Here is a 19,577-nt window from a genome sequence, read left to right on the forward strand (position 1 = left end):
TAATTATTTACTATAGTAATTATTAAATACCTACAGATACTAGTGTTTCATCCTTTCGGAAATCATCAGTGCAGGGTGTCACGATTAACACTGGTAGATAGATTCGAACCCGGCAACAGAAGGCATCACTAACTTCATTAGCGAAGGTCTAATCCATTTGACCAACGTTAACCGCGAAAAATATTGTTGAAATTTAAACATTTATTTTTTATGTGTTTTTAACGTCTTATATTATATATATATGGCAATTAAGCTTATCGCCATATATAGTTTATAACATACTATATATATATATATATATATATATATATATATATATATATATATATATATATATATATGGGGGGATTTTAAAAATATGAAACATTAATCACAATTTTAAATATTTGAAACCATGTCCTAAATAAATAATCAACAATATTAATTTACAAGTGACGTTTCAAAAATAATACCTTCTATTTTTTCTTATCTCCGACTTGATGAAAGGGAACTTCATGGTCATTTTTTTTTCACATTTTCACCCCAAACAAGGCACATTACCACTTTGGTGTAGGGTGCTACTATCAGGGCAACAACTACTGGGGTACTATGTAGGGATTTGGGCAGCAAGGTATTGGTTCACGTTGCACTTGAACTTCTGCACGTCAGTACAGTTGGGGAAGCAGGGACCTGAAATGGAATTCCAAAGTTTAGCGGTTCTGGAGAAGAAGCTACTGGAGTAGAAAGATCTTTTACATCTAGGGATCTCTACAGTGTGGGGTGGGATTTTGTAGCCTGTCGGGTCTGTCGAGGGTGTTCACGTCGTGGGGGCGCAGGTGCTTGCAGTTTGTCAGAGTATTCACCATTAAAATACTTGTAGAACAAACAGAGGGATGCAACGTTTCGTCGATTGGGACAGAGGCTGAAGCTTAGCTGCCAGTTCAGGGCCTATCAGATTGACGACTCTCTTTTGAACCTTGTCAAGGAGCGAGAGACTAGTAGCCGATGCACCAGCCCAAATATGACAGCAATACCCCATACATGGGCGAATGGTTGCCTTATAGAGATACAGGATACTTTCGGGTGTTAGTAGTTTTCTAGCACGGTAGAGAGAATCCACCTTCCTTGCAGCGGCCCTGGCAATGCCCTCGATGTAATTGTTCCAACTCATGTTTCATGTGAACGTTATGCAAAGGAGCTTGAAAGACGTACTCTCAGATAAAGAGTCGTTGGCCATTGCTATAGGTGATAGAGAAGGTTTCTTGTAATTATTGAATGAAACTAGCTTAGTCTTGGCGGCATTGAACGTGACCATCCATTTTTGTTCCCATTCCACTACAGATTGGAGATCATCCTCTAGTGTTTCTGCCATTTCTTTAGATATGTTTCCATTGGTTTTCCTGCCGTGCATGTTATAGGGTGTGGTGTCATCAGCATATATACCCATCTCAGAGGAAATTTTGTCGGTGAGGTCATTTATGAATATCAGGAACAGTAGAGTCCAAGGATTGAACCCTGGGGCACTCCCGCATTTATATCATATTGTTTAGATGTACGAACGTTGAGGACAACCTGGATTTTTCTCTTATCTAAGAAGGGTTTAATTATGTTAAGTATTCTACCAGTGATACCGTATGATCTAATCTTCCTGAGGAGAACCTCATGCCATACCCTGTCAAAAGCCTTAGATATATCTAGAGCTACCGCTCCGCCCTCCCCCGCTTTGTCCAGTGAATGATATATACGTTCAGAGATTACAGTTAGGATGTCTGCTGTGGAACGGTCATACTGAACGTAGAATGCAAAACTTAAATGTTACATCTGTTGCAGATATTCCCAATATGAAACTCTTAGAAAAACACCCCTGCCAGAAGTTGAGATAGGTCATTGAATTCCTCCATGCAGAAGAAAAAACTAAATCGATTAACATTCACCGGCGCCTATTAAATATTTACAAAGCTATTCAGTTAGGTAAACACCGTTAGAAGATGGGTTTGTCGATTTCAGAATGGCGCTTCTGAGCGAGAGTGACAAAGATGTTCCAGACGGCCATGCATAGCCACCACAACAAATCTTGTTAAAGTACATTGACAAATATATTCTCTAGCACAAAGGGTCGCTTGTTTTAAAAAGTATATTCCCATTTTCGTTGGTCTTCTACGTTTTATTGATTAAAGAGAGGATGGTTATATTTGGAACGACTGTCGTATATGTATTCGCGTTTAAATAAAGTTACAACGTGTAGAGGTTATTCTAAATCGGCATATTATAATTTACCAATTACAAAATTAGGTTATATATATATATATATATATATATATATATATATATAAAACTCTTCAAACTCCCATTTTAAAGAAAAACTTTTTACGAAAACATCTGAAGAGGGCACACCCTAAGCTCGAAACGCGTTATAAAAATATTTTAAAATAAAAATATGATGAAAACCTTTTAAAAAACCCACAATTGTTGATGCCTACACTCTTTTAAATATACATTTTTTTCTCTCGTTGGAACTACACCACCATCACTTTAAATATATATATATATATATATATATATATATATATATATATATATATATACATGCTTTTCCGTAACCACAACCAAGGTAAATGTTTCTCGCATGCTTTTCCCGTTAGGGATTCACCCCCGCTTATTTTCTTTCTATTCAAAAAATGCTACATTGCCTAAAGTCTGAAGAAATGCTGGTTTTTGAAAATTTTCAAATGATATAATGCTTGAAATTGTCGAACTAGACATTGAAACATTTGTAACGTAAAATGAAATACACTTTTTGTTGCCATCAACACCTTGTCTTGATGTCTTGATTTTGCACACACAGTATATTAATGCTCAATTATGAAATGTGATAATTTTGTAGCTTAATTCTTAAGTCAACAATTTTTTGCTTAAAACCTATTGGTATATTAAAATTTACTGACTTACACGAACTCCGTATATTACATATAAGTCTCTCTCTCTCTCTCTCTCTCTCTCTCTCTATATATATATATATATATATATATATATATATATATATATATATATATATACATACAGGGTACACACAAAGTCTGGCTACATAATCTACAGGGTACCCAAAAATTCTGGCTACATAATCTACAGGTGTCCACAAAATCTGGCTGTATTATCTACAGGGTGTCCACAAAATCTGGCTGTATAATCTACAGGGTGTCCACAAAGTCTTGGTACATAATCTACAGGATTCTCACAAAGTCTGGCTACATATCTACAGGGTGCTCACAAAGGCTGGCTGTATAATATATATCTCTACATACCTCCCCTCAATGGTTTTGTACACAATATATAGTAGTCTACATTGGTAATAAAATTTCTCAAATTCACTTGTGACGTTAAGCTGTGTAAGGTATTAACTTTGGTAAAATTACCCATTTATTCTTGGATCGGATTATTTCGATTTCGAATTATCGATACTTATAGAAGACATTCCTATACAAAACATATCTAAGAACACTGCCATTTTCAGGACCAATTAAGAAATGAACTTACACAGATTCACACATTTCCTTTATATAATAGTGTATATATATATGTGTGTGTGTGTGTGTGTGTGCGTGTGTTTGTATTATTGAGTCATTAAGATTACAATTTAAGCAAGAAAAGGCAGAAAATAGAACACAATTTCAAGAATATTTCCTTTGAAAAAAGATAGATTTTCAAAGGAGTCCAATACACAAATATATTATATTCCGTAACGTTTTCACCAATGAATAAAGCCAAATAAAAGTCTTTTCATACATACTTGCGCGGTTTATCTTTCTCTTTTTATTCTTTTTATCGTCGTTTGTTTTTATCTTCCCAAGTTTTGTGTGTGGCATTGATTTTCTTGTTGTCGGTCGTCACATCTTTTAAACTACGATGAATCAACTGCAAGAAATACACAAGGAAGACATTTGCTGAGTTTCTCAAAGTTTTATTGTAGAGAATTTACTCATGGAGAGAGAGATTAATAACTGATTATTTATTTTCTTAAATTTCCTAGCTTGGAAACCGAAAGATTGAACTGAAAATTGTAGTTTTTCTCGCTCGAAAACATTATGTCATTCGCCATTCGAGATCTTTCTACTTTGTTTTTTTTTTATCGTGATTTAACCTCTGCTGCCCTTTTTAAATTCAAGTTACCCGTCTCTGATACAATTCTGTTTTCATCTCGTTTATCTTAACATTTATTAACTGTAACCCCTGTTAAAATCCACACTTGGGAAAATAATCGCCTCCGACGAAGAGCCCCCAATATATGAAAATTGTAATTTATAAAATAATAGACTTGGATTTAATGTACATTAGTCCCGTAAAAGCTCAATAAATAAATATTTATCTTATTTCTAATTTTTGAGATGAAAATTGATAATTTGGTATTATTTGGATTATTCGAACTACTGTCCTCATCTTGAGTTTTATTCGCACAATTTTTCGATCCTCAGGATCCGTGAATTCGTGAAGTAAGTAATTAGTAAAATTTAGTTTTAAGTTACACTCTTCTGGAGGTTAAGTGTGACAGTAAAATAGAACTGCGAATTACTTAGAACATCTACCCAGTTATGACTGCTGGACCGAGAGTATGCTACCTTCCGCAGATTAAATAAAGGGTTCTATCCCAAATTCCTTACAGAGTCCGATCTCGAGAGAAAGATTCCCGAGTTCAATTAAATACACTTGAGGAAGGTCTAAGGTTACATCGACCGAAGCGTTGTGCAAATGAAACTTATGATGAGAGCAGTAATCCAAACAATCCTAATAATGCGAATAAATATTTGTTTCTGCAATCGGCCATAATTTTCCGAACAAGCTTATAACAATTTTATTTCCAAAGGATTTCTCAGCTGAAATTAGAAAAGGAATAATAATCTATTTTATGACTTTGTGGACACAGTCTGTGGTTTCTCCATCTTTTAAATCATCTTGAAATCCAGCGCCAACTTTATGCTTCGGGTGAATTCATTTCAGTCGGTAATAATTCAGCATTCTATCCGCTTAAAATGCCCGTCTGGGATTTGTCTGCGAATTGAAATGGTTTGCAGCGAATTTCCATCGACAAATCTAATTATTCACTTTCTCCAAAATCAACAATATTCAGAAGACACTGAAAAGGAAAACATTTGTGTCAATGTTTAACATAGAGCAAAATTGGTCAAAAAGAATGGGAAAAATTCAGTTAACAAAGGTAATTATAAAATTTTAAGTGGCAACCTGGTTAGGAATAGCATTTTCTCCTGTTTGTTAAATTCAAGTAAATAACTTTTATTTTGTTTGCCATACTGAACTTTTACAGTTTGCTTAGTCTGTCAAACGTCAGTTTTGTACATGTTCTTTGGTCTCTCACATTGACGTTTCTACGTTTTCTTTGGTCTGTCACACAACATATCCTACATTTCCCTTAGTCTGTCAAATATCATTTTATACATTTAGTCTGTCACATATCAGTTTTGTACATGTTCTTTGGTCTGTCACCGACGTTTCTACATTCATTTTAGTCTATCAAACATCATTCTTTTTACTTTGGTCTGCCACACTGAAGTTTTTACATTTTCTTTAGTCTGTCACACATCACATTCTATATCTTTTTTAGTCTGTCAAACATAATTTTATACATTTTCTTTGGTCTGTCACACGGTGGTTTCTATATTTTCTTTCATCTGTCACACTTTAGTTTCTACATTTTCTTTCATCTGTCACACTTTAGTTTCTACATTTTCTTTCATCTGTCACACTTTAGTTTCTACATTTTCTTTCATCTGTCACACATTAGTTTCTACATTTTCTTTAATCTGTCACGCTTTAGTTTCTACATTTTCTTTCATCTGTCACGCTAAAGTTTCTACATTTTCTTTCATCTGTCACGCTTTAGTTTCTACATTTTTTTCATCTGTCACACTTTAGTTCCTACATTTTTTTTCATCTGTCACACTTTAGTTTCTACATTTTCTTTCATCTGTCACACTTTAATTTCTACATTTTCTTTCATCTATCACACTTTAGTTTCTACATTTTCTTTCATCTGTCACACTTTTGTTTCTACATCTTCTTTCATCTGTCACACTTTAGTTTCTACATTTTTTTTCACCTGTCACACTTTAGTTTCTACATTTTCTTTCATCTGTCACACTCTAGTTTCTACATTTTCTTTCATCTATCACACTTTAGTTTCTACATTGTCTTTCATCTGCCACACTTTAGTTTCTACATTTTCTTTCATCTGTCACACTTTAGTTCCTACATTTTCTTTCACCTTTCACACTTTAGTTTCTACATTTTCTTTCATCTGTCACACTTTAGTTTCTACATTTTCTTTCATCTGTCACGCTTTAGTTTCTACATTTTTTTTCATCTGTCACACTTTAGTTCCTACATTTTCTTTCACCTTTCACACTTTAGTTTCTACATTTTTTTTCATCTGTCACACTTTAGTTTCTACATTTATTTTCATATGTCACACTTTAGTTTCTACATTTTCTTTCATCTGTCACACTTTAGTTTCTACATTTTCTTTCACCTGTCACACTTTAATGTCTACATTTTCTTTCATCTGTCACACTTTAGTTTCTACATTTTCTTTCATCTGTCACACTTTAATTTCTACATTTTCTTTCATCTATCACACTTTAGTTTCTACATTTTCTTTCATCTGTCACACTTTTGTTTCTACATCTTCTTTCATCTGTCACACTTTAGTTTCTATATTTTTTTTCACCTGTCACACTTTAGTTTCTACATTTTCTTTCATCTGTCACACTTTAGTTTCTACATTTTCTTTCATCTATCACACTTTAGTTTCTACATTGTCTTTCATCTGCCACACTTTAGTTTCTACATTTTCTTTCATCTGTCACACTTTAGTTTCTACATTTTCTTTCATCTGTCACACTTTAGTTTCTACATTTTCTTTAATCTGTCACACTTTAGTTTCTACATTTTCTTTCATCTGTCACGCTTTAGTTTCTACATTTTTTTTCATCTGTCACACTTTAGTTCCTACATTTTCTTTCACCTTTCACACTTTAGTTTCTACATTTTCTTTAATCTGTCACACTTTAGTTTCTACATTTATTTTCATATGTCACACTTTAGTTTCTACATTTTCTTTCATCTGTCACACTTTAGTTTCTATATTTTCTTTCACCTGTCACACTTTAGTTTCTACATTTTCTTTCATATGTCACACTTTATATTCTACATTTTCTTTCATCTGTCACACTTTAATTTCTACATTTTCTTTCATCTGCCACACTTTAGTTTCTACATTTTCTTTCATTTGTCACACTTAAGTTTCTACATTTATTTTCATCTGTCACACTTTAGTTTCTACATTTTTTTCATCTGTCACACTTTAGTTTCTACATTTTCTTTCATCTGTCACACTTTAGTTTCTACATTTTCTTTCATCTGTCACACTTTAGTTTCTACATTTTCTTTCATCTGTCACACTTTAGTTTCTACATTTTCTTTCATCTGTCACACTTTAGTTTCTACATTTTCTTTCATCTGTCACACTTATGTTACTACATTTTCTTTCATCTGTCATACTGTAGTTTCTACATTTTCTTTCATCTGTCACATTTTAGTTTCTACATTTTCTTTCATCTGTCACACTTTAGTTTCTACATTTTCTTTCATCTGTCACACTTTAGTTTCTACATTTTCTTTCATCTGTCACACTTTAATTTCCACATTTTCTTTCATCTGTCACACTTTAGTTTCTACATTTTCTTTCATCTGTCACACTTTAGTTTCTACATTTTTTTCATCTGTCACACTTTAGTTTCTACATTTTCTTTCATCTGTCACACTTTAGTTTCTACATTTTCTTTCATCTGTCACACTTTAGTTTCTACATTTTCTTTCATCTGTCACGCTTTAGTTTCTACATTTTCTTTCATCTGTCACACTTAAGTTTCTACATTTTCTTTCATCTGTCACACTTTAGTGTCTACATTTTCTTTCATCTGTCATACTGTAGTTTCCACATTTTCTTTCATCTGTCACACTTTAGTTTCTACATTTTCTTTCATCTGTCACACTTTAGTTTCTACATTTTCTTTCATCTGTCACACTTTAATTTCCACATTTTCTTTCATCTGTCACACTTTAGTTTCTACATTTTCTTTCATCTGTCACACTTTAGTTTCTACATTTTTTTCATCTGTCACACTTTAGTTTCTACATTTTCTTTCATCTGTCACACTTTAGTTTCTACATTTTCTTTCATCTGTCACACTTTAGTTTCTACATTTTCTTTCATCTGTCACGCTTTAGTTTCTACATTTGCTTTCACCTGTCACACTTTAGTGTCTACATTTTCTTTCATCTGTCACACTTAAGTTTCTACATTTTCTTTCACCCTATCGACCCCTCGAGCTGCTTTGGTTTCCTAAGTTAAACATAAATATTCCCATTCGGAACGCAAGTTATCACGAGAAAAGTGTAAAGAGGAAATTAGATTTACGTTTGACAGGGTTTTTTTTCCAAAGGCATCACCAATTATCATGGCCCAGAGGCCACTTGAGTATAAGGGTTAAAGGGTGTATAGTAGTCCAAAGAATATTATCATAGTAATTGTTAGTAATGGAAATTCAGTAAATTTTATAACTTAAGGGGAACGGCTCCTCAAGAACTTGTTTACGTTGAACTTGAAGACGACTATATTGATATCAGCTGAAAAGTAGGAAAACGGAAGACAGTTCCACAGATATGGAGTTATTAGAAAGAAAATTTGTTCATGGAATCTACGTTTAGGTTTAGGCACAAATAAGGGTAATGGAAGTTATTTATAGTAGTTTCAGCTAGACGAGCGCTTCTAGTGAATGTTGTTGCGAGGTGAGCATTGATTGGAGCTCAAACGAGCACTTGCCATGAAAATAACGATAAAACAGAGACAGGCTCGCAACGTCTCTTCTGTGAGAAAGGGAGAGAATAGGACATCCCTTTCTAGCTTACGAAATATATTTTGAACTCTGGCAAGGCAGGATAAGGTCTTCCTAGCAGCTCCTGCCTAGATGTGGCAACAATACTCCATCCTTGGACGTGCTTGGTTTTCATATAGAATTGCATTAGCAGGTGGATATCTACAGGATCGATAGAAGGATCCCACCATTTTTCCAGCGACTTTAGACACGGATTTGATGTACGTGTTCCATTTCAGATCAGGAGTAAAATCTTTTCGTAACTCTAGATTTCTTCATTTTGCCATTTTGTACCCACAATCAATTAGCGATGTTTCTGACAAAGGAGGAGGAATTTCTGTTTTCTCATTCAGAATCACTGTATCTAAGATTTATATTAAGATAGTGTTTTTTTTACCATGGATCGGTACATATATTGCAAGCCCGTTAGAAATGTGCGATATTTATAGCCCGATAACTTACAATGAGTGCTTTATGACAAAACATTTAGAGTAAAATAAATATTGTGGTAACTAATCCCTAAAAATCCCTATTATTCCCTAACTGTGCATCAAACAAAAACCCGAATATCTAATTATCTGCAATTTATCTAAAAAAACGTCCAAACGAAAACTCAATCAGATCAGCCCAGTAGTTTTCAAAAGTGAAACGGACAAACAATCTAAGACAGACATATATATATATATGTGTGTGTGTGTGTGTGTGTGTGTGTGTGTGTGTGCACGTGGGTGGGTGTGCGCGCGCGTGCGCGTGCGTGCGTCATGTGTCAGTTGTGTGTGTGTGCGTGTGTGTGTGTGTGTGCGTGCGTATCCCCTCTGACCTTGATGGAGGGGAAACTAAAACTTGCTGCTATGGTTTACAATTATCTGCCATAGCAGCAATGGCAGACTTGATTCCAAATATATCTCATGTGTTAACCCTCCCCACTTTTGGAAATAGAGTACAGTTATGAATATCTCCAGTATTAAAAAATCATTTTCACTGTGAAATTTACTTTATGTATAAAAACCAAAGATAAAGAGATGTGCGATCTGAAAAATATTTTGAACCAAGTCTCAAGTACTGTTATTTATCTTTTAAAACAATAGAAGCAAGTCTAAGTCTCCCCTCCATCAAGGCCAGAGGTTTTGGGAAATATCAGATATTTTGTAATTCATATGCAAAACTAGGGAAACAAATGACTATGATTTGAACATTTTATGGTTGAAAAAAGTGCTAAAAATAGATACTTGGTGATGGACGATCCCCTTTATGTGCGACATTAAAGACAAATACCACATAGCCTACTACACAATTCAGATCATTACCCTTCCAACGAGCTTTCAATTGTTATGTTTTGATCAAATGTCACTGAGATTTTTAACTACTCGAATTGTCCCCAAAAGTTAAGGTATCTATATCTATCTATCTATCTATCTATATATATATATATATATATATATATATATATATATATATATATATATATAGTAATTACTAATTTATAAAATATATATGGCGATTAAGCTAAACTGAATATTCGGCGTTTCATCCACTCTAGGGTTCGTCAGGCTTATGCGCGAATTCTGTGGTTGTTTCTCGTTTTTATATGGTCCTCTTCTGTTGAGGATTTTAGTTAGCCAATCAGCTTTCTAGTATCCACCGCGCCCCTTCCTATCAGCCAATGGGCATGCATTTTATCGAACAAAGGATCTGTTTTAGAACTAGGTTAGTGGTTTAAGACCTTTTTTTTATATGTATAAATATACATATGTGTACACACATATATGCCCATATATATATACATATATATATATACATACATATATGTGTGTGATCGTTTATGTATATTCATGTTTATTTAATTTATTTATTTGTTTATTTTTTTTATATATATATATATATATATATATATATATATATATATATATATATATATATAAGAGCATATCTACTTTGGTAGCCAAATTGAATATTGAAATGCTCATATCTTTGATTCTATGGGACGAAAAAATATGAAACTTTGCAGACTTTTTGAAGATTATAATATTATGTAGTAGGTCGAACACAAGAAAGTATTTGTTAGTTACTTATCTGTCTGTCGATCTATCTATTTATCTGTGTGTATTATCGATACATCTCTCGATCTAGTTATCTATCTATATCTGCATCAATGCACCCCGATCCTATCTATCGAAATGGAGAGATTACTAGATCGATACTATTTTATTGTTAATATATTATGGCAATTGGTAAAAAAAGAACCTATATTTTCAAACTAATAAAACATGTCCAAATGTGCATACATTTTATATATAGTGTCCTACAGGCCAGTTTCTCTTTCGCTGCTTCGGTTGTCACCCCTGTTGTCTTGCCAGACTACTAATATATATATATATATATATATATATATATATATATATATATATATATATATATATATATATCATTGATTATTTATATTTATATATATAGGCGGTTTGAGCACTGTATAAGTCGTGGATAGACATTCGGAGAGGTTATTTGCGGGCATCGTTTCCGTGTGCGAGTGGAAGAAGTACCGACTGTCAACACGACGGTTCTAGGTTCAATCTTTGGTTTGGGAGAGGTCCTAGTCTAGCGGCACTGATGAGTTGTGATACAACGAAACAGGACTGTATGTCGATGACTACAAATATATATATATATATATATATATATTTACATATATATATATATATATATATATATATATATATATATATCAAGTACTCTATGTCTTACCTGTAGCGATTTCCATAAATAGAGTTTCGGTTACAGTAAATCGCTGGTTACATTACCACACATTTCTAGGATATAACAACCAAGATGTGAATAGTAGTTCGAATAATCCAAAATAACACAAACTGTAATGGTAGCCATTCAAAATCGGCATATATTCTAAGGCGACACCCTGTATTTGTTATTTGTATTGTTTCTGAAGTAGAGTTATGTGCCCTTGACGTGCCGTCAACAACTTCCCGAGAAACGAGTCACTGCTTTGTCCATTAGCGGCGTCCGAGGTCGGCTCATTGTGACGAGGCCGGCAGATTTTTGACATTGATCGACGAAGCACCGCCTGTCGCGACCTTTTAGAGTTAACATCGATAGGGTTTTATCACGCGGAAAGTTCGCTACCGACGCAAGACAGCAAACTTTCTTTGTCTTTATCCGCTCCCACAACCACGACTCCCGCGTCCAATACACGCACCTAGACTAGCTCGGCTGATGTGGCGAAGGGGCTGACTGGAAAACAAATTCAAATGTCAGGCATTTGGAAAAAGAAATAAGAGCGGGCAGTCGTAAAATTTGCATTACGGGATTTGACATTCTAGAATCTATTCAGAATAAAATACCGTCTCAAGCAATCTGAAAAGTTTGCTCGCTTCCTCTAACAAGAACGAAATAAAGAATTTCGTTTCAAAGTACCGTAGGAACTTGAAATAGTTTGCACATAAACACTATTCATGTACTATTGCGTATTATTATTATTATTATTATTATTATTATTATTATTATTATTATTATTATTCACTAGCAATAACAGCTGTTTGTGATGATTACTTTTTTTATATTTTTATGTTATGTAAATTCCGTTTAATTTGTAAACCGGGAGTCCAATCGAAAAAAAAAATTACACTTACGTAAGAATCGCTTATGGGATAAGACTAGCTGAGATACAAAGCATGTGCTCTGTCCTGAAAGGTTGTTTTCAAAACTACTATCAGAAGATTACTCTATAAATAAAATGTGTCCTCAGTCCCGAACAGTGTTCCTGAGAGTCTATTCGACTGCTACCAGATGACTAACTTAGAGACATAGCATGTCTCTAGCTCCGAACTTTGACTACTATTATAAGACTTATCTAGACGGGAATAGAGTCTTCTGCGAGTTTATACAAATGCTATTAGAAGACTAACTGTGAGATAAAAAGTTCTTAGGATTTTAGAGGGCATGCTCCTAGAGGTGGGTTGATCTACTTTTGCGTAAACTATTAGGCATAATTACTATTTAAATGCGACTTACTGCAGTCTTTTTTATAATAAGCACACAATTATTAGTCGCGTGCAAGCGACTCTATAAGTCTCTTCGTCGGTCGGTCGGTCGGTCGGTCTGTCCGTAACACTTTTGTGCTTGGCCTTTTTGGTTAAGATCAAAGTAATGTTGTTAATAGATGGTGTTCTTAGCTTTTTAAGCTTTTCTTGGCATTTTGGCCACTTTCCCTCCCTGCAAAACGCCGAATCAGCTTACAGGAGCACCTCGACACACTCTTGTGGAACGAGAGTAAGCATTATGTTTGCAGAGATGTCTGTGTTCGAAATCCGAGCAAGGGAGGCTTAGGACTGTCTGATCTCCAGTGTCACAAGCACGCAGAGAGGTTGGCCTTCCTGAGCCTTTCGTTGTACGTAGACGTCCCATGGGTCGCTGCGGTTGGAAGCTCGTTTTCCAATCTCACACCTGACCCCTAGGCCGAAGCTCGAAGGAGACCGAGGAGGGAACAAATATTCTACGCCGAATGCCGGTCCGCACTTAGAGTGTTGCCGGGGACCACTGTCCTCGAACAGTCTAGGAACAGGCTTTATCGGGAGCTAGTGAGGCGTAGCACAAAGGAATCGTAAGTGAAACGGACGGGGATGTCGTTAGAGGAGGTCCGCTCCCAGTGGAGTTGGGCGCCGGGACGGGACTTTCTTACAAATTCGGAATTTTCCCTTACCTGGCGACTTGTCCAGAACGCACTGCCCCTCCTTGAGGGACTCAACCTTTACAATGAAGAAACCCGGGTCTACTGCCTCCGCTGCGATGAAGACATGAGAGAAACGGCCGGTCATGCCTTTTTCCGCTGCAGCAGGCTCAAGACCCTCCTAGGGTACGTCAACGAGGTAACGGCTCGCATCGATGCCAAGCGCTGGCTTGAACTCGACGAATCATATTTTGTGGAAAACATTGATCCGCCGCTGCCTAGGGAGAAAAGAATGTTTTTTCTAGCGATACTATCAGTAGCGAGGATGGTCATATGGATCACACGCCTCAAGCGAGTCCGCGAAGGGATATCTGTTCCGGATCAGGATCTGATCGTCTACTTTAAACATCTGCTTAAAGTAAAGATCAGATGCGATTGGAATTGGTTGCCTCTAGTGGCTTTTGACAAGAGGTGGGTGCATGACGCTAGCTTGTGCATCCGACGAGGCGCCAAGTTTGAATTCGTGTTATCACCATAGGCATGGCACATGCGGTACTGGTTCCTACGGAGCCCATCCCGCTAGGTTAGACAAATAAAAAGTAAAGAGATTCTTGACTGGTGGTACAAATGAGATCCTGTCCCCCGATTGTTTGCTTTTTGGCACTAGAGAACCTTCCGATGCTACCCTACCACAACCCCCTATCTCTTTGTTTTATCATCCCCTGGTCAACCCCTACTCGTAGGTCGCCACCTAATATATTCCCCTTTTTTGTTTTTAACAATCTATTTATGTTACTCCCTACACCCGATAAGAAGTCTTCCCAATCCCCATTAGGGATCTCTCCGCTTGTTTACGGTGCGCCGGATAACAGTAGGCGATCTAACTACTTAGATTAGCTCAGGGAGGGACCTTACTTTCGATGCACTAGGAAATTTTATTTTTTGGATATTTTTTCTAGATTTCCTACTCCCCAACACGAACTGTTTTTCTTCTAAATTCAAGAACTTTTTTTATTTTCCTATGAATTGAACTTTTTTCACACACACCCACACACATGTTATATTAAAAAAAAAATTGCACACACAACGCTGGGGTTTTTATTAGTTAGTTTAGAGTCCACAGAGTGAATGAGGTATTGTGGTAAATGTTGCCAGTGAAGAGTAAAGTCGCCAAAGACACCATTTTCACTGTAGTAACAAAGACCCTACAACACTCCCCCACCCAGATCTTAAAGGGCCTTGTGTTTAAATTTGTTTTGTAAATTTGAATTTTGCTTTTAATTTATTTTAATTTTACATTGAATTATCTTGATTGTAATTTTCATTTTCACGAAATAAATTAAATATAAAGATTAAAGTGTAGTATCTGTTCCGGCAGATACTGCAAGCAAAGACCTATGTGGGGTCGACCCCATCGATAAGAACTTGGTCAATGTAGGGGCAACCCTTCATACCAATTGTCACTATCCAGCTCCCCTACTCCCCGGGGAGTTGATCCCCATTTCCCCTTCACTCTTCAAATTAAAAATCGGCCTTGTGCCTAATTTGCTCGGTGGGGGAGCAAGTAAATACCCTTTTCTTGGCCTTTTAGCCAAGATCAAAGTGTAGTATCTGTTCTTACTACATGCTGTACTTATGTTTGTAAATTTGTGATATAAACTGGGGGACCACTTTTCTGTATTAATTTGATGTAAAATGATCATCCACTTTAAAACCAGTCAGTCTCAAAGCCATTCAAGTCATTCTCCAGATCATTCAAGTTGTTTTTGAAGGATTCCAGTTATTTTTTAAGCATTCAAGTCATTCTTAAGGTCATTCAATTCCTCCTTAAGTTCATTAAAGTCATTCTAAGTCATTTACTTTTTATTTATTTAAGTCATTTCAGCCCATTTTTCGGTCATTTTAGTTTAGCTTTAAGAATTTCATGTCAATCCTACATTCACGCATTCATTCATTACACGAGAGCACGCAACTAATGGCTATCGGCCTTGTTTGATTCGAAATAGGTTCAAGAAGTAGTGAGTCGTCCAAGACATACAATATAAACAATTGTATACTTTTTCCTCACAACAATCATATTGTTCGCCCTTTTCTGTACATAGAAAATATCATCTTTTTTTTTTGTTTTTTTAACTAAAAACGTTGAAAATATCTGTATATTAGTCCTGTATACGTTACAAAACTCTTCGACTAAATGCGACAAATTTCGCATGAAACACACTTTATATTTGGGATGAATATAGAAGAATCACAATTACAATATTACTATTACTATTACTATTACTACTACTACTACTACTACTACTAAAATACTGCTGCTTCATTCGTGCCTTCTGTCGTTTATTCTATTTGCATTCTTCAAGAGTGATATTATTCGTAATACAGAGTTATATTCCCCTGATTTACTACTAAACTACATGTTATTTCAATAGAAATTGGAAGATATTTGGAGTCAAAAAAATATCACCATGAAATATTTATACAATCTACAATACTTTCTGCAATATAACCATATTTAGTACCAATAAGAGGACTAGAAAGTAGACGTAATATAGAATTTAATACGTCTGAGGGTAGGTAAAATTATTTTAAATATCAGGTGTACATTACCCGTCCTCGCGAAGGTAAAATTATTTCACATACGTGCTGTAAATTACCTATCCTAGGGAAGGTACAATTATTTCATACATGTGTTATAGCCATGCTAGGGTAGGCAATATATTCTTATGCTTGAAATAGGAAATGATACATGTATATTAAAAACATTCCTCTATCCTATCATAATAGATATGTTCAAAATCAACTTCAATTTTTTTTTATTGTTTATAAGCTCCCGAGCAACGCCGGGTAGCCCTGCTAGTCTAATATATGAAAAGCAAAATGTGTGTATGCGTGTGTTTGTATGTCTCGCAAAACTTCTGACAGACGCGTCTACACGTGGCAAAATCGGTATCGTTCTAAAGCTCGGTATCTCGAATGACAAATATCTAAAATTTGGCCAAAGACTTTTATTCCTTCACTTTAAACTAGGATGTTTTTTGCAAGGGAGGGGTCAGTGTTTGCGTCGGCATTTTCACAAGTCTTCGTCTCCGTTGGATTGATTGCTCTTGCATCCAACGCTCACGTCTTCTGCTTTTGCGATGGACGCATTAGCTAAGACGTTATGTTTCTTTTTCACCTTCTTTTTATTCACGTTACGGGTTCGAGCCTGCCTGCCTACTACCACCACGTGTTTTAAAAACCTCTCTCAACCCTACTTTGTTTTGCCTACTATTGTTTGAATTTCCCCAAAACCATTCCACACACTCGCTACTTCTACTTTTTTACACCTCTCTCTACCCGGGTTGGCTACTGTTGTTTTGATTTCCTCTTCACCCCGTGTTTCCTTACTACACCACCTCTCCACACCCAGGAAATGTTGGGTACCCCTTCTAGTCTATAATATAAAAGGCAAAATGTGTGTATATGTGTATGTATGCGTTTATATGTCTGCCAAAAACTTTCTATGTACACGTCAGACAGCGAAAAAAAGCGGTATCGTCTTAAAGCTCGGTTTCTCGGACGACGAATATCGAAAAATTTGCCAAAAACATTTATTCATTCGCCCTCAACTTCACCGTTTTTCACAAGGAGGGGTCACTTTTTCGTCGATATTTTTGCAAGTCATTCAAACCTTGCGTCAACGATGTCACATAAAAGACGTTATTTCGACCGACTGCGACGTCCCAATCACGGTGGACGCATCGATAAGACTGTTTGCTCTTTTTTCCTCCTTGGCGTTATGGGTTCGAGCCTGCCTACTATTCTTTTCTTTCTTTTTTTTTTTGCTCAACCAAAATCCTTACACACACCTCCATAAAACCTGGCAACACCGCGTCGCCAGGTTAGTTAGTAATAAATAGTGATACATACCATTAGCAATAAAATAGGTTTAACTCTCCCAAAATTCGGGCTAGAAATGTTCATACGGACCCGTGGGACAATCGTTTGAGTAATTGGAAAATTCCATTGCAAAAGTGATAATCTTTTGATAGTTGAGGGTTCAATTCGCAGTGTAAGCAACAGAATAATACATTGCCAATTACTTAGGACCTCAATCCGGGAAGTAAATATAGGGTTCCGTTTGAAATTTGCTCCAAATTCCCGAATTTGGCAAGATATACCTGAAAGAAGTAGGCGGTTACATCGACCAAAACGCTGTTAAAATGACACTCAAGATGAGAACAGTAGTTTGATGAATCAAAAAAATGAGAATAGAAATTCCCTTATGTTGTCCTTTCATCCTTAACTTTCATTAGCGATGTTTCTGACAAATGGAGAAAATTGATGTTTCCTTGGTTGGAATCTTTCCATAGAAGACTTACCGTTTCGGTAGATTTTTTGCTCTGTTCGTGGTATATTTTGGTTCCTCACGTTAAGCAGCTTCATTCCTTGTCTGAAGCGAGTTATATAAAAAAAAACTTTAATCTATGCAAAACTGTCCACGAAGATGCAATCAATAATGCCAAATAGTCTTCGTTTAAGCAACACTTAACACTAAACACATCTAGATAAAACATGCAAAAGCCAGTAAATATGATGGGCTCCTCTTTTGGCGCTGTTCCGCTATGATGCTTTCTTTTCACACCAGGTATAACTCATGCGGATTTTGATAAACATAACTTTTAAGATAACTAAGATGCAATTAGTATTAAACATATTCAGGATTACATAGTCACATGATGAGACGATCACAAAAATATCACTGGATATCATTGAACGACAATAAAGAAAATGTTGTTGAACGTCTATAACTGAAATTATGTGAACAACTCAATTGAACAACTCAGTTGAACATGTCATTTTAACAAGTCAGTTGAACAATTTAGTTGAATAACTCAATTGAACAAGTCAATTGATCAACTCAGTTGAAAAAATCAGTTGAACAACCTCGTTGAACAACTCAGTTGAAAAAATCAGTTGAACAACTTCGTTGAACAACTTAGTTGAACAAACCAAGTTCAGTCTGGATGTTACTTCTCTCACATATCGTAAGTTTACTGAAAGGATTATTATTATTTTAATTATTTAATGAGTGGACTTAGAGAACCAACTCTACCTAAGTTTCAGACTAAGTTGCGTCATAATAAAAGACCTCCAGATCTTTTTAATTTAATGTTAAATGACAATTTGAAATCAAAAATGTGTATGGAAATATTGTTTATATATAATAGTACTCTTTTGTTGTCAATAGTTGTTCACGAATGCGTTAAAATGTTGTATGTACATACTTAATCGTGATGTGTTGTGTTACCTTTGGTACATCGAACATGTTTCCGTATCGTCTACCTAATTTTATTTTTTATCGTCTATATCTTCTTCTTCCCTGTTTGTTTTCTTGCCTATTTATTTTTTCATTCACTCTAGCCTTTTACTCTCTTTCCCTTTGGCTTAAATATTTCTACTACTACTATTACAAAAATAAACTTGTGAATGGAGAGCAATTGTTGCAATATCAAAATGGTTCAAAATTAATGATTAAAAGAAAGTTACATAATTACAAATATTAAATGTTCTTGTCCCAAGCAATAAATTAGCATTATTAATCCAGTAAGGGAAGCTTTAAATTCTAATGAAATGCAGATGAAGAATGGCTGTATTAATTCAGTTAGAATGACGTAGTTCTCTTTTTTGTGTTAAGACGAAAAGCTATGATTAGAAAAATTCAAACAGATTTACTATATATTTAGTGCGAGTTTCTGGTACCTTATTCACCAGTTATGATCAGCCTTGGTTATAAATATAATCGTCCGAATCCTTGTGATCATACACTGTATATTATGCCAAAAATATTGCATCAACCTCCATCTTCAATAATTTATTGTTAGATGTATTCAAATAACCAATTAATCGAGGAAACAAATACATTTAAGTTGTGTAATCGCTTATAAGGTTCGTGTCGAATGATAGCTGTTATCGAAACATAAGATGTCATA

At 35.3% G+C, this 19,577-nt stretch overlaps 1 pseudogene; it reads left to right on the forward strand.

The window, feature by feature from the left end:
* The first annotated feature begins 15,172 nt into the window (after positions 1-15,172).
* LOC145242962 (U2 spliceosomal RNA) lies at positions 15,173-15,275 on the forward strand (annotated as a pseudogene).
* Positions 15,276-19,577: the final 4,302 nt, after the last annotated feature.

The sequence above is a fragment of the Euprymna scolopes genome, chromosome 2 (assembly GCF_053919585.1).
Source record: "Euprymna scolopes isolate OS-2025 chromosome 2, ASM5391958v1, whole genome shotgun sequence".
Classification (NCBI taxonomy): Eukaryota; Metazoa; Mollusca; class Cephalopoda; order Sepiida; family Sepiolidae; genus Euprymna; species Euprymna scolopes.